We start from the raw sequence: 10,626 nt of genomic DNA, 5'->3' as shown, positions 1-10,626 counted from the left end.
TCTAGGAAAACTGGAAAGTGATCTGGAAGAAATTGAACTGAGAATATACTTTTATACCAATTTCAATAATAACTTCAAGTCAGATTCATGACCTTAATATTAAGGATCATGTAATTAAAAAAATTGGAAGTGAAGGAAATTATATACTTTACACAGCAATGGACAGATAAATTCCTATCTAAATAGAGACAAAGGCAATACAAAATTGCTAATTTTTATTATAAAAGGTAAAACTTTTAGACAAAAGAAAACTAATCCATCTATAAAAAAAGGAAAACAATAAAATGAGGGGAAAAAACCAAAAACTTTGTACCAAATATTTCTGATAAGTTTTTGGTATTCAAGATATATAAATAAACAAGAGAAATGTATTATCAAAAGTTATTCCATAAAAATATGATAAAAGAATATGAAAAAACTGTTTCTAAAAATTGAAAACTATTAACATATTGCTAGAAAGCAATATGGAATTATGCAAAAAAAATGTGACTAAGATGTCTCTACTCTTTGACCCAGAGACAAATCTGTGAGGCATTAATTCCAAAGGGGTCGTTGTCAAAAAAAAAAGGTTTCATATGCACCATACTATGTAAAGCATCACTTTTTGAGGTAGCAAAGTACTAAAAATAAAATTGATGCCCATCCATGGGGAAATGGCTAAAAAATGTGTACTACATGTATGAAATGGACTGTTACTATGCTACAAGAAATTATGAACATAAAAGGAAGAAAAATATAACATGAGCTGATGAAAAAGGAAATAAATGAGGTAAGCAGAGAAAAGAAAATATATAAAATGACTATTAATGGAGAAAAAAGAACAATCATGGAAGAAATTTGAAAATGAATATTGTAAAATTATGAATAATAAGCTTGGCTCCAAAGAAGACCCTTTTTCAACTCCTTTAAAGAAATAAGCAGGAGAGTGAGGGGAGGCTAGGCAAGGGTGTACAATGTTGTATATAAAATCAAGATTTTTGACATATTGATTAGTTGTGATGATTTTTTTTAGCTTCTTCCATTTTTTTGGAAAGTTATTTATTATAAGTAATGTTCCTCTGGAAGAGAACAGGGGAAGAATACTAGAGGAATAACAAGGAAAAATTAACTTGTTACCTGGAATTTTTGGAACCTAGATTATAGAAGATTCAGAAGAATAAATAAAGTAGCGTCCTGTGGACTAAAATTCTATGTGGAGAAAATAATTTTAGAATGCATGAGAAACTATCAGGATAAAATTATGGATGAATGATTCAGATTAGAAAAAAATGTGAGTTCACTAAATATATTAATATAAATACACAGAGAATTCATAAAGCAATTTATTTTTTAAAAGAATATGGTGAAAATGTAAGCAAGTACTGGTAATGAAATGAACATAACAGCTTGAATTAATGCTTTAAGAAGCTCATGAGATGGATTATAAGAAGTTAATCTATATGATAAAATGAGTTGTGGTTTTTTTGTTCGATTTTCTATGGAACAAATACAGGTGACAAAGATTTAAGATAAATAAGAGAATATTAAAGAAAAGGGGACAAAAGGTTTTTCTGGGTGTTTGTTGGGTCCAGATAAACTACATCCTATAGTAATGAAGGAACTCAGAGCTTGCTGAATCATTGGCATTGAGGTTAGTGCATGAAGGCAAAGTTCCTCCCAAGTCTGGAGATCAAATGTTTCGTTAATTATTACAAAAGGAAGAATTTGGTCTGACCATTATAGCCTGGTGAACTTGATTTTGATTTCTGGAAAATTCTAAAAGGCATCATTAAAGAGATAATTTGTGATAGAAAAGCAAGCAGTGATCAAGAGGGCAATCATCACTTCCACAAAAATAAACCATACCATATCAATCTGACTTAATTTTTAGACAGTCATATTAAATAAATATATTGATGCAGTCCCATGTTATACCTATTGAAAAGACATGACAATTTCAGGGTCATATGGGATGGAAAACTATTTTCTCCAATCCCCATCACTTCTCAAATCTCTTCAAAACAGAAATTAGGTGAGAAAGCTAAAGCAACTTTAGCTGTATCTGTGGTCTAGGACACTTTCCAAAAGAAGGTTTAAAAAACAAAAACAACACAGACACTGTGGCTCAATAATCCAGAGCTCACTCAGAACTCCTCCCCCACCTTCTATGTTACCCCAAAAAGGGCTGCACTAGCAGATCCAAGGACATACATAGGCTTACAATAAAACCCATCTATATACTCCAGTTATCTTACAGTACCAGGGAAATCAGGAAGGTGAGAAGCCTGAAAACTAACCAGCACAGGACACCCTGCATGTGATGAGTTATATAGTATACTACCAAGCCAGAGGGAAGAGTGCAGCATCTAGAAAGAATTCTGACAACCTTAATGTCAGCTGTGGCAGAGACCTAGGCTAGTGAACTGTGAGTTGCTCATCCTGGGAGAAAACTGAGCTGCTTTGAGAATCAGTCCTCAAGAAAATCAGAATCAGAGACGATGAAGTCAGAAGTGGGTGAAAAGGAAAATGGGGCTGGGGTGGGTCACTGAAAGTACCAAAGATTTGGGGAAGATGAAAGAGCTACCTGGAACCCCTGGGGGCAACTGGCACCTGGAGGAGTAGGTGAGCATGGATATAAGGAAAAAATTTCCAGGCAAATTAAAAAAAAAAGAAAGAGAGAGAAAGAGAGAGAGAGAGAGAGAGAGAGAGAGAGAGAGAGAGAGAGAGAGAGGAGAGAGAGAGAGAGAGAGGGAAGAAGGAAGAAACAAAGAAAGAAATTCAACAGCAGAGAGTTGAGATCAAGGGTAGGGTTGGAAGGAAGTGCCCTACCAAAAGATAGTGTCCTCTCTGACATCAACAAGAATTTTCATTGTTCTGAGGGTCTGGCACAATGGAAAACATCAATCCATAGAGTAAACCTCGCATGTCCATGGCAGTTAGAGCCTAGAGGACAGAACCTAGAATGGATACCCTGGAAGCTTTGATTATATGAAGAATATAGAGAAAAGAGAGAGACTAGATGATTATATGATTCATGAATAATGGCATTTATATGCCAACAAAATTGAAAACACAAAAGAAACAGAGGAATATTTTCAAAAATATAAAAGACCCAAACTGTCAGAAGGCTAGATAGGGATCTTAATTAAGCCAATCTAAGAACATTAAATAGATCTATCTGTAAAGGAACTAGCAGTGAAAAATCTCCCAGACATGATGAATTCACAAGAGAATTATATCAATTATTTAAAGAACACTTAGCATCTATACTTCACAAATTATTCCAAAAATGATAAAGAAAGCACCTCATCAAAATCCTTTTTGTGAGGCACATCAAGTCCTAATACACAAACCACAGGAAGATAAAACACAGAAAGAAACTATAAGCCAATTTCAATAATGAACATTGATTTAATAATTTAAACAAAATCCTATCAAATAGATTACTGTGACTTATCCAAGAAATCATTCATTATGATCAATTTGGATTTATACCATGGATGTAAGGATGGTTCAAAAATGACAAAAACAACCAGCATAATTAATCATACCAAAAGCAAAAACACCCAAAATGAACAGCTCAATACATGCAGAAAAAGTCTTTTAAAAAAAATGCAACACCCTCTTATCCTAATATCCCTAAAATATATATAAGCACAGTAGGACTTTCTTATATCATCAAAAACATTTATCTAAATCTAAGAACAAACATAATCAATAGGAATACACTGGTACCTTTTTCAATAATTATTGGAATGAACTATGGATTCCACCCTCCCCACTAATATTTGATACAGTCCTGGAAATACTAGCTATCACAATAAGACAAGAGAAAGGAATTAAAAGAATAATGATAGGTAAAGAGGAGTTAAAACTATTCATATCTGTTAATGGTTTACTTGCAAAACCACAGGGAATCAGCAAAGATACTGAGATATTTTATAGCTTCAGCAATGTACCAAACTAAAAAATAAATCATCAGAAATAAATAGCATGTATGTATTAAAAGCATAACAGAAGAAGCAATAATAAAAAATATATCCCATTCAAAATTATTACAATATGCATAAAATGCTTGGGAATCAACCTACCAAAGCACACAAAATAATTGTATAGATTCAATTACAAAGTGCTCCTTAAAGAAATACAGAAAACTTTACATAGCTGGAGGACTATTCAGTGCTCCTGATTAGTCTGTGCCAATATAATGAAAATGACAATACAGCCAAAATAATTTACACTTTCAAGCTATACCAATCTAAAGACCAAAGCAAAATAATTTTTAAAGTTTGATAAAAATAATAACAAAATTGATTTGGGAAAGCAAAAGATCTAGAATATCAAGAGAAAGGATGAAAAGAAGTGAGGACAAAGGAGGAGTAGCCCTTCTAGCCCTGAAATGATATTATATAGCAGCAGTCATCAAAACAATCTAGTATAAGTTAAATAATAGAGAGATGAATCAATGGAACAGGCTAGACAAGAGAGATTCAGAAATAATGGTATTCAAAGATCTAGTTTTTGATAAAGTGGAAAACATGTTACCTTGGGAAAAACCTCCAATTTGATGGAGAACTTGAAAGCTTTCTGGCAGAAATTAGGCTTAGATAAACATCTCATATCACACTCTACAATATATTCTAGGTAGATACATGGTCTTAATATTAAAGATCATACTATTTAAAAACTATAACTGAAACAGATTGCGTACCTCTCACAGCAATAGGTTAGAAAAAATTTTCAAAATCTAAGGTCTTTCCCAGGTCTCAGTTTGTCTGAGGTAACATCCATTCAGTGATTAAGGTTAAGTAAGAAATGAGGCAAAGAAGGCCCCTTTTACTTAGACAAAAGAAAATCAATCTGGGAAGAGAAGACCCTTAGGGTTTCTGGACAAAACAGAAACAACTGCTATTTACACTCACTCTGAGCCATCAGAACCCAAACAATGAACAAATGAGGCTTGGGATGGGGCCTATTGTTGGTCACTCAATGACAGCCAGAATGACCAAAGGTAGGATTTTAGTTGAAACCTGACATAAACCAGAGAAGACTAGAGGCAGAAAAGAGGAAGGAGGCATAGGATACAGCCAGTAAAAATGCTCAGCATAGAGTAAAAACCATTAGCAAATGTTCTACCACCTAGGGCCAAACAGAAAGTCTAATTTGTCCTCTACATGATAGTCCTTCAAATGCTTGAAGGCAACTATTATGCCCCTTCCCATCTTCTCATTCCTAAATTCTTTCCTTTTCAGCTTAAACATTTCCAGTTCCTTCAACCAATCTTCAGGTAACACAGACTTCAGGCCTTTCACCGTTCTGGTTTCCCTCCTCTAGGTACTCCCAAACTTATAACCCTCATAAACTGTGGTACTTAGAAGAGAAAACATTACTCCGTAAAAGGCACATGTATGTAGGGATAGACAAATGAATAAGACAGATAGATGTAGATATATTTGCATACATATACACACATATGCATACATTCATGCATACCCACAGATATGTATATACATATATATACACACATACATTCATATATCTCTTTATATCATTATGTATATAGTTATACTGTGTGCATTTATATGTATGTATGTTTGTATACTAATATACTAAATGAAGGACTGGAAAGAATATTTTAGCCTTGAAAAGAGAAGCTTTGATATTGTGGGGATGAGAGTGGTTAAGTATAGCTGTCCTGAAATGTTTGAAGAACTGCAACTTATAAGACAGATCAAACTTGTGTTTAGCTTTAGAGGGAAGAACCTGATAAGATGAATTTCGAGAAAGAAAATTTAGGCTTGATTTTTTAAAAACTTTCTAACAAGTAGAGTTCGCTAAAAGTAATGGGATGACCTCTTCAAAAATGGGTTTCCCATTATGGGAGGTCTTCAAGAAAAAACTAGATCACCACTTGCTGCATAATTTCTGGAGGTGTTTCTTTGTCACTTATGGGTCACTAGATGTCCTCTGATTCCCTTTCCTAATCAGGAAAGTTTTTACTTATTTTTTTCTAATAATTCTAATGGAGCATATTCTAATCTTTGAATCCTATACTGATATGTGAGGTAATTTCTAAAGGTATTTAATAGTCTTCAGTTGTATTTGTTTCCCTCCCTCCCTGAGGCTTTCTCCCCGAAAATTATAATTTCCTGATTTTTTAGTTCCTTTTACTTTTCTGTCTCTAACATCTTCATTCACGGTTCTGTTATCAATGACTGCATTTTAAATAGTGTTATAAAATGGTCATTTTGCACTACAAGGGCATTTAAGACCTATGATTCTTTTTTATTATTCTAATGCATCCATGAATAGAGTTTTTATGTTTATAGTCCAAGAAATTTCATTTGCTCGTAGTTGACATATGATTATACTTTTGTCAATAAAAAAAGAAAAGGAAAAAAATAAATATAAAGCAGTATTCATGACTGCTTTTTGCTACTCAGAGTTTCACATTTTAATACTGATTTTTAGAGAATTCTTTAAAGGCTGCATCATAGAATTACTTTTTTTTTCCCATCACAATTATATATTTGAATATTCTGTTTAAAAAGTTCTTACTTTTTTCCATGGATTTGAATTATATCTTGTACATTTCTTTGTGTCTCTATATAGATCTGATGAAAAATCAAAAGCAAAAATAAAACCACCAAAGATTCCATTAATGGCATTGATGTATACTAAAGCCTAATTATTATATATCTTCAATTAACAAGTTTATCTCTGAATAAGACATAAATCATCATATTTTACTATACCATATCAAACATACACATATGCATATATATGAAATATCTTTTTTATCTTTTTGTATCCATTTATTTTTATACCTTATTATAAACATCTAATAAAAATATAGATGTCTTATCTACCTGTAATCAAATATATATGAGTACTTAGAGATATGCAGACTTTATTTGCACTTTTAAACATTTATCTAGTTGACTGGCATTAGTGATAGCTTAAGTACAAATTTTGTTCCTAATTATAATTGCTAACTCAGTAATACAAATTTGCCTTTTCTTAAAAAGTAGAAAAAAGCAATTCCCCTTTTTTATATATAATGATGTAAGCAGGAAGTGTCCATTTTTCCATGACTTATCAAAAAAAAAAACAACCCTAGCTATTTTTATTCACATTTTGACTTTGAGGTAAAAGTCAGCTTCCTTCAACTAGGGTGAAAATAGTTTATGAGTCACTGTTAGACTTATACAGAAATATGCAATATCCTTGTCTCCAACTCATGCAGTAACCTTGGGGAATTGCTTGTCTTTGTCACAACCTGTTGATTTGATTGGCTGGTATGTTTTGTGGTTGATTCTGCACTCCTTTACTTCACCTCTCTTAGGTGTAACTGAGATGATCTTATTCTTGACTTAAAGAAAGGAAGAACATATATATGTGGTGTTGATTAGATTGAGTTTTGGCATTAGCTCCTGAAACCACCTTAGTATCTTCAAACTGAAAAATCTACCTTTGAATTGCTTTGACTTGTCAAAGAAAGTTTATACAAAATTCATACACAACACACACAAAAAAAAAGAAAACAGAAAAAGAAAAAAAAAAACAAAGAAGTTTAAGTAGGTTTGAAGGCCATTTAAAATTTTAAGAATTTAACGTATTTTATTATTGATAGGACCTTGGAGAAAAATCCCAATATTGAATGTGTGATTATTGAGGTACACTTGCATACACATATTTATTATGTGTATAGTCATTATAAGATAATAGATAGTGGTCATGAAGTCAGGAAGACCCGAATTCAAGTAAACTCTCTGATATACACTAACTGTAAGACCAAAAGAAAGTCACTTTAATATCTCAGCGACCTTGGCAATGCTCTAAGATTATAAATTGTAGGTAAGTTGATTATCTGATGATGAAAGAAGATTCCATCCTGGGAGTTACTTATTCTATGAAATCATAGCTGCTGCTTAAAAAAGAAAAAAATGATGTCAGATGACACATACATGAATATAGTTACTTTAGGACCACTGGAGTAGAACTATCTATGGCTGTAATCTCCTCCCTCTTATTGGACACTACAGTTCCAGAAAGAGCAGGCCTCAGGAAAAAAAAAAAGTGAAAAGACTAGGCCATGTGACTGACTACAAAGAAGCATCAGCTTTCCACTATAGAAAGATGAGAAAGTTTTTATTCAATGTTTTTCTAGTTTTTAAAAAGAGGGCAGCAGCTCTCCAAATCATCAGATCACTGAGATTGGAACACAGAAGGTGTGATTTTTCTGCAAATCTTTAAGGAGAGATAAAGGATAGATTATAAAAAAGCTAATGAAGGAGATCATTTTGTTGTGAACAAATGGACAGAAAGCAGTGGAAAAGCACAGGAAGGACTTCTAATTTTTCTTTTTTTTTCACTCAAAAACTTTAATACCAGGTAGTGCTTCAACCGGAACAGGACACACACATGCACATATCTTTACTAAAGAAATCCCAAGGAAGGCTGGGTCATGCAGTAAGTGTGTTGGGTGAGGTCTTTGGCATGACTTAACAGAGATTTGGGTATGAGAAAAAATGGCCCCAAATGAAGCATAGCTCCCTCCCCTCATCCTCAATGGCAATGGAACAAGACATCAATGCCATGGCGATGAGGAGGCCACAAGGATCCTGGGGGGTAATGGAAAGATTTGGTTTCTTTACAGTATTACAAAAGGTGTTTTAAGAAGAAAAAAAACAGCCCTGGCCTGCCAGCAGCAGCCTGTCCATGAGTTGGAGCTACAGGACCTTTGGAGGCCTGTGCACAGCTGGGTGTTGGTACATGAGGGCAGGGGTCAAGTCTTGGTTTATGACTGCTATTGAGAAGACTTCACGGCTCCCCAACACCCTCATCCCCTGCAAGGAAGTAGCTGAGTTTGAGGGACATATTGCATGTACTCAGTTAAGAACAAGAGTTGGGTGGATAGTACAATGAAGCTTGTCATCCATCTGGGGCCTATTTTCACATGAGGAGGAAAACAAAAACTCCCATCTTGTTCTTCAACCAAAGCAACATGACTGGTTACCTGCAAACCTTCAACTCAAAACTATTTTTAGAACACTGTCCTTAAAAGTTTTGCTAAGGTTTGAAGTTTGGGGAAGCAGTTCAGCTTTTCTCTCTTCTCCCCATTTCTAGCCTGTCAGTGTTTTCCATTGTGGAAGGACATTTCTAACCTCAAGGCAGGAGTATCTGTAGTGAGGCAGCTTATAGAGAAAAGGGCATATATAAGGGTGCCATAAAAAGGGCCATTAGCTTCCTTTCATGCTGATATCCTTTTCCTTCAGAGAAAACTTTCTCCTCAACACCTCTGAAATGAGGACAGCAGGGTCTTCTTCCTTCATCCAGCTCGGATTCAGGTCTTGGCTCTGCTTCATTTGGTGAATGTCCTTCAGGATGCCCATCATGTCTGCAAAGCTGCTAGCCTTTGAGAGAGACGCGCAGTCCTAAGCTGTAGGTGCCTTTGGAGTCAGTTCTGCAACATTCAGAGCTGGCAGAACAAAACTTGGGAAGCTCAGGGCCTTCTGACTCAGCCTCATCTGTAGTGTCCCTAATGACAAAGGGAGTCATAGAGTGGAATGAGCAAACAAAACAAAGTAAGGGAGAAGAGACCTCTCAACTTCTTGAAAATAAGAAATCTGAGGTTAATGAAGCCGAAGCTGCACTAGTGCCACCATCTTGGCAATCTGGCTGCAGAAGTGACTTAGCTCATCTTGTAGTTCAGAGGTTCGGCTCAGGGCTGGTAGGTCGGGCTTTGTTAAGGCCAGGCGCTTCTCCTCCAGCCCTCGAAGGTTGGGCACCGAGGCATTGCGCTGCATGGAGAACAGTGGTCTGGGCTTCCACTTGTGCGGCAAGCGCAGGGTGTCACTCCTGACTCGGGCATAGGTTTCCTCATCATCTGTTGCTATCCATGCAATATCAGCCAAAGCAGCATCGGGGACACACGGCTTGGACATAGGTCAGAGATGCTGGGCAGTGTCTGAAAGGACCGCGGAGGACACGGCTTCAAGGGCAGGTTAGTCCCAAGTTAGTCCCAAGCTTCCACACTACACTTGGAGCAGCTCCATGCGGTTTGTTCTGCCAGAGGGGGATAGTAGAGTCTGTTTCCATCTCTGATATCACAGCTGGCTCCCACCAGGCAGGCCTTCCTCATGTTAGGCCATCTTTGGGAACAGCAGGTCTTTTAAACTCAGGCATCCTCCTTCCGGAGTCGCTGGGACGCGGAAGTGGCCCTTCACGCCTGGGCATTGCGCTGTCCTCCCCCAGCTGCGGAGTGCTCCCTATTGGGGCGGGGACCCCTAATTTTTCTTTCAGATTCTAGCCTCCTGCAAGGCCACCTTCCGCTTTTACTTGCTTTCCCTCCCTCTGTCTCTCCTTCCCAGTCTCAATTTCTCTGTCTGTGTCTGCCTTTGCCTTTGTCTCTATTTCCCTCTGTCTCTGTTTCACCGTCTTTCTGTATCTCTTTATCTTCGTCTATCTCTTTGTGTCTGTCTGGCTCTATATCTCTTTCTGTCTCTGATTCTCTCTATCTCTCTCCATTACTATCTCTCCGCCTGTTTCTGTTTCTCTCTGTGTGTCTCTGCCTCTGACTCTGTCCTGTCTCTGTCTCTCTTTGTTGCCCTGACCTGACACCTGAGAGCAAATTAGTTTTTCTTT

The 10,626-nt window shown here is 36.1% G+C and overlaps 1 pseudogene; it reads right to left on the bottom strand.

The window, feature by feature from the left end:
- Positions 1-9,221: 9,221 nt before the first annotated feature.
- On the bottom strand, positions 9,222-10,083 carry LOC118841323 (annotated as a pseudogene).
- Positions 10,084-10,626: the final 543 nt, after the last annotated feature.

The sequence above is a fragment of the Trichosurus vulpecula genome, chromosome 1 (genome assembly GCF_011100635.1).
Source record: "Trichosurus vulpecula isolate mTriVul1 chromosome 1, mTriVul1.pri, whole genome shotgun sequence".
Taxonomy (NCBI): Eukaryota; Metazoa; Chordata; class Mammalia; order Diprotodontia; family Phalangeridae; genus Trichosurus; species Trichosurus vulpecula.
Note: the sequence above shows the minus strand (reverse complement) of the source record. Positions and strands in the feature narration are given on the sequence as shown.